The sequence below is a fragment of the Microtus ochrogaster genome, chromosome 7 (assembly GCF_000317375.1).
Source record: "Microtus ochrogaster isolate Prairie Vole_2 chromosome 7, MicOch1.0, whole genome shotgun sequence".
Classification (NCBI taxonomy): domain Eukaryota; kingdom Metazoa; phylum Chordata; class Mammalia; order Rodentia; family Cricetidae; genus Microtus; species Microtus ochrogaster.
Window position 1 is genome coordinate 48499743 of NC_022014.1, and position 6247 is coordinate 48505989.

The 6247-nt window shown below is 46.1% G+C and overlaps 1 pseudogene; it reads left to right on the forward strand.

Annotated features, from left to right (window-relative positions):
- The window catches only part of LOC101993313, a 7712-nt pseudogene extending 1949 nt beyond the window's left edge, over positions 1-5763 (forward strand).
- Positions 5764-6247: the final 484 nt, after the last annotated feature.

Genomic DNA, 6247 nt, shown 5'->3' on the forward strand with positions numbered 1-6247 from the left:
CATACATATATATACATATATATATATATTTTAAAAAAGCTTGGAAAAAATCCAAACACTGCTGGGTAGTGGTGCCACACACTTTTAATCCCAGCACTCTGGAGGCAGAGGCAGGTGGATCTCTGAGTTCGAGACCAACCTGGTCTACAGAGGGACAGCCAGGGCTAAATAATGAGAACTGTCTCAAAAAAAAATAGAAAAGTAACTAAAACAACCACTTTGTTCCCTCAAAACCAGTAGCATGTGGAAGACTTTCTTACATTATTAATTTTACTAATTCTGCTCCAGACTCTCCCCTCTGCAGGGCACTGCTGACCCTCAGGAACTACTTCCCAGAAGATTTTGCCTCAATGATGCTGGTCTTTCCTTTTGGGAGGGGATTTTTTTTATTGATATTTATTGAGCTCTACATTTTGATCTTGGCCATTCTTCCAGGTGTAAGATGGAATCTCATAGTTGTTTTGATTTGCATTTCTCTGATGACTAAGGATGTTGAACATTTCCCTAAGTGTCTTTCAGCCATTTTAGATTCCTCTGTTGAGAGTTCTCTGTTTAGATCTGTACTTCATTTTTTTATTGGATTATGTGATCTTTTGGTGTCCAATTTGAGTTCTTTATATATTTTGGAGATCAGATCTCTGTGTGATTTGGGGTTAGTTAAGATCTTTTCCCATTCTGTAGGCTGTTGTTTTATCTTGTTGACCATGTCCTTTGTTCTACAGAAGCTTTTCAGTTTCAGGACGTCCCATTTATTGTTTCTCTCAGTGTCTGTGCTGCTGGGGTTCTATTTAGGAAGTGGTCTCCTGTGTCAATGCGTTCAAGTGTACTTCCCACTTTCTCTTCTATGAGGTTCAGTGTGGCTGGCTTTATGTTAGATCTTTGATCCATTTGGACTTGAGTTTTGTGCATGGTGATAGATATGGGTCTATTTTCATTCTTCTACATGTTGATATCCAGTTATGCCAGCATCACTTGTTAAATATGCTTTTTCCCATTTGATATTTTTTGCTTTATAGGTGCGTGGGTTAATATCCGGGTCTTTTTTTTTTTTTTTTTTTTTTTTTTTGGTTTTTCGAGACAGGGTTTCTCTATGGCTTTGGAGCCTGTCCTGGAACTAGCTCTTGTAGACCAGGCTGGTCTCGAACTCACAGAGATCTGCCTGCCTCTGCCTCCCGAGTGCTGGGATTAAAGGCGTGCGCCACCACCGCCCGGCTTATATCCGGGTCTTCTATTCGGTTCCAGTGGTCCTCCTGTCTGTTTTTATGCCAGTTCCAGGCTATTTTCAGTACTGTAGCTCTGTGGTAGAGTTTGAAGTCAGGGATTGTGATGCCTCCAGGAGTTGTTTTATTGTACAGGATTGTTTTGGCTATCCTTGGTTTTTTGCATTTCCATATGAATTTGAGTACTGTTCTTTCGAGGTCTGAAGAATTTTGCTGGGATTTTGATGGGTATTGCGTTGAACCTGTGCTGGCCTTTTCTTAATCACAGCTGATTAAGCAATATCCATTGTCGTAGTGAAGCAAAGATTTCATTTGCACAGACTCTGAATCCCAAATATTACAGGACCAGGAGCAGCCCTGGTAATGCTTTGCTTGCCTCCAAAGCAGGGATTCTCAACCTGTGGGTTGTGACCCCTTTACAAACCTTTATCTCCAAAAAATTATTTACAGCTGGGCGGTTGTGGCGCACGCCTTTAATCCCAGCACTCGGGAGTCAGAGGCAGCTGGTGCTCTGTAGTTGGAGACCAGCCTGGTCTGCAAGAGCTGGTTCCAGGACAGGCTCCAAAACTACAGAGAAGCCCTATCTCAAAACCAACAACAAAAATATGTACATTATGATCTATAACAGTAGCAAACTGACAGTTATGAAGTAGCAACAGGAATAATTTTCTGGTTTGTGGTCACCACAAATGTGCAACTGTATTAAAGGGTCACAGCATAAGTATGGCTGAGGTCTAAGGCTTCACAAGCCGGGCCCCACTGCACTGCGATATCCTCCAGGTTCCTAGAGCAGCTCGTCCTGCTCTGCGCACTCAGTGACTTTTCCAGTTCCAAGCTCCAAACACCCCCCCACACACACACACACACCCCGACGAGCAGTCCAAGGTGTAAAAGCGCAGGGCCCGCTCCCCAACAGCTCACACGCGGTTTACCAAGTTCTGCTCTGGTTTCCTCCCTGCTGCTGTGATGGGCACTGTGGCCAAAGGCAGCACAGGGAGGAGAGGGCTGAGCTCCACTTACAGTAAGTTCCAGGTCGAAGCTCCGCCGCATGGACGTCAGGGCAGGAACCCGGAGACAGCTACTGAAGCAGACCCGTGCAGGAACGCAGGAACGTTGTTTGCGGCTTGGTTACCTTGCTTACTCCCAGGACCACCTGTGTAGTGGTGGCACCACCCCCAGGGGGCTGGCCCTCCCACATCAATCATTAATCAAGAAAATGTCCCACAGACTTGCCTATAGACCAATTTTTTTTTTGTTTTGTTTTTTTGGTTTTTTGTTTTTCGAGACAGGGTTTCTCTGTGGTTTTTGGAGCCTGTCCTGGAACTAGCTCTTGTAGACCAGGCTGGTCTCGAACTCAGAGATCCGCCTGCCTCTGCCTCCCGAGTGCTGGGATTAAAGGCGTGCGCCACCATCGCCTGGCTCCAATTTTTATTTTTTATTGTTTTTATTGAGCTTTACATTTTTCTTCGCTCCCCTCCCTTTCTCCCCTACGCCGTTCTCCCCTCTCCCATGACCCCCACACTCTCAATTTACTCAGGAGATCCTGTCTTTTTCTCTTTCCTATGTAGATCCCTGTGTGTCTCTCTTACGGTCCTTGTTGTCTAGGTTCTCTGGGGCTGTGAACTGTAGGCTGGTTTTTCTTTTCTTTTTGTCTAAAAGTCACTTATGAGTGAGTACATATTTGTCTTTCTGGGTCTGGTTTTTTCTAGATCCATCTATTTGCCTGCAAATTTCAAGATGTCATTATTTTTTACTGCTGTGTAGTGCTCCTTGACCAGTTTTCCAATTGAGGTTCCTTTTTCCCAGGTGACTCTAGTTGGTGTCAAACTGGCAAAAAGCAGGCAGCATAAATGATAAATATTTTGTTTAGAGACAGGGTATGGCCTATGGCAGACCTTACGCACACAGACAGCCTTTCTCGGCCTCCTGAGTGCTGGGCTTAAAGCCAGTGCCACCGTATCCGGCTAATAAACTTTTTTTTTTTTAAGATTTATTTATTATGTATACAACTTTCTGCCTCCATTTATATCCACACGCCAGAGGAGGGCACCAGATCTCTTTACAGATGGTTTGGAGCCACCATGTGGTTGCTGGGAATTGAACTCAGGACCTCTGGAAGAGCATACAGTGCTCTTAACCACTGAGCCATCTCTCCAGCCCCTAATAAACATTTTTTTTAAAGGCAAAACGTTTCCAAAAGCACTTTTAAAGGTTTTTAAATCGCTTCATATCTGGTCAAGATGTGATTTTTTTTGTTGTTGTTGTTTTTTAAAAAACTCCATTTAAAAATTTTTTTTGGAGGGGGAGGTTTGAGACAGGGTTTCTCTGTAGCTTTTAGAGCCTATCCTGGAACTAGCTCCTGTAGACCAGACTGGCCTTGAACTCACAGAGATCCATCTGCCTCTGCCTCTGCCTCACCGCCACCACCGCCCAGCTCCCATTTTTAATTCTTAGCAAGTTTGACTTTTTTTAAAAAATCACTTTAAATAAAGGTCTTAAATTATTTTACAACAAATGAAAACTAAGCCTGAAGTTGCTCCCACACATGCCGAGCTACAGGAAGGTGGATACTGTGATTGCCACGGGAATGGGTGATTCAAAGAGATGGCCCTCTGTAAGAGCCGTGCTGTACCATGCCAGGCCACAGGAACAGAGGCCGGTCAGAGATGGCCCTCCAGAAGAGCCTGCTGTTACCCAGCATGCTCTGCACTGTTGTAAACAAGTCAATTCTTTTCTTGTTTTTTTGTTTTGTTTTTCTTTTTTCTTTATTTTTATTTTATGTGCATTGGTGTTTTGCCTGAACATTTGTCTGTGTGAGGAGATCCCTGTTACTAGAGTTACAGACAGCTGTGAGTTGCCATGTAGGTGCTAGGAATTGAACCCAGGTCCTCTGGAAAAGCTACCAGTGCTCTTAATTGCTGAGCCATCTCTCCAATCCCTTGTATTTTGTTTTTTTTTTTTGTTTTGTTTTGTTTTGTTTTTGAGACAGGGTTTCTCTATGGAGTCCTGGATGTCCTGGAATTCGTTCTGTAAATCAAGCTGGCCTCAAGCTCAGAGATTCGCCTGCCTTTGCCTCATTAGTGCTGGGATTAAAAGCGTGCACCACTGTCCAGCTGGCCCGTTCACTCATCTCAGACACCCAGCTCAGTGGGTTCGTTAGTCCTCAGAGCTGTGGAGCCACTGCACTGTCAGTTAGAGAGCATTTTCAACAGTTCTTACTGAGAGAATAAATGTATGTCAAGAATATGTTAAACATTCTGAGAGCAACATGATAACACAGGCTGTGATCTCAACATCCAGGGAGCTTGGGCAAGCGTGTGGCTGTAACTTCAAGGTCTACATGTCAAGTTCCAGACCAACCGGGGCTACATAGTAAGATCCTGTCTCAAAACACGGAAGTAGGGGCCAGTGGCATCAGGTACAGACACTTGCCACCAAACCTGGCAGTCTGCGTTCAGTCCCCAGTGCCCATGGAAAGGTAGGCAAGAACTTGTTCCTCAGATCTGTCCTCTGGGCTGCGCATATAACTATGGGCACACACAGTGACAACAATATTCTAAGGCCTCCACAGCTTCCTGAAACTGTCAGGAAAAGGAAGAAACCAAAGAGAAAGATGTCTGTCCAGCTGCAGCTAGTCTGCTCCATCAGGAGAAGCACACGGGCTGACCCCATTTCCTGGGTTGATGGCATGATGGGATAGACACTAGCTTTAAAAAGTAAAAATAACTTCAGGTGACAGTTGCACCGGGGCCTTTGAGTTTCTCGTGCCAAGAAAAGAGCCCAGCCGGGCGGTGGTGGCACACGCCTTTAATTCCAGCACTCGGGAGGCAGAGGCAGGCGGATCTCTGTGAGTTCGAGGCCAGCCTGGTCTACAATAGCTAGTTCCAGGACAGGAACCAAAAGCTACGGAGAAACCCTGTCTCGAAAAATAAAAAAAAAAAAAAAGAAAGAAAGAAAAGAAAAGAGCCCAGTGGGAGACGATGAGCCTGAGCTTTAGGAAGGGACTAGAGACAGACTAGAGACAGACTAAAGGGAACCAGTGTCAGCGAGGCAGAATTCCACCTTGATCCTCTGAGGGACCCAGCACATGGGGCTGAGGCAGGAAGATGACAGCATCTGAAGCTAACTGGGACTGTGTGAGACCCTGACTCAGGAAACAATAAAATAAAAGGCCATAGACGGGGAAGTCAAGAGGCCTCATGTTCAGATGTTGGGGCGAGGGGGGGCTCTTCCTTACCTTCATCCAGACATCAGCTCCAGCGGGTGGGCCAACCCAGGGACAGAGGTCAGAAACTGCTAACAGCACTGCTGCAGTTTGGGTACTTCCCACACCACAGCAAGCATGCAGCAGATGCCAGCCCAATGCCTCAGTTGGTACCACCATCTGCAGCAGACCGACATCTTGTTCTTCCTGCGATAAGATACTGAGAACCCGCGTCAGTGGTACTCCTGTTGGTGGTGCACCAGTCCGTTTCTGCCACGCAGGAACCTCAGACTGTCTGAATCAGCAGACCGCACAGCAGCCGGCCTGGAAGACTCATGAACCCACAGCCGTCTCCAGACTATAGAACACTAAAGATGCCAGAAAAACTGCGGTGTGGCTCAGTGGTAGAGCACCTGTGGGAACCTGGGCAGGACACCCAGCTATTCACACACAACATAAAAAAGGGGGATGGAGAGATGGCCCAGTGTTTAAGAGTGATTACTGCTCTTGCAGAGGACCCACGTTGGATTTCAAGCATCCGTACTGAAAGGTTCACAACTGCCTGTAACTCCAGTCCCAGGGAGATCCTACACCTCTGACTTCTACAGTCATGCATTATGTTCACAAGCCCACAGGCGTACACGCAAGTAAAAATAAATCTACAGGGAGAAAAGAAAGACAGCCAGGCATGGTGGCCTAAACCTTTAATCCCAGTATTCTGGAGGAAGAAGCAGGTGGATCTCTGTGAGTTCAGGCCACATAGGGAGTTCCAGGTTAGCCAGGGGACGGTGAGACAATGAGAGCCTGTCCTCCTCCTCCTCCT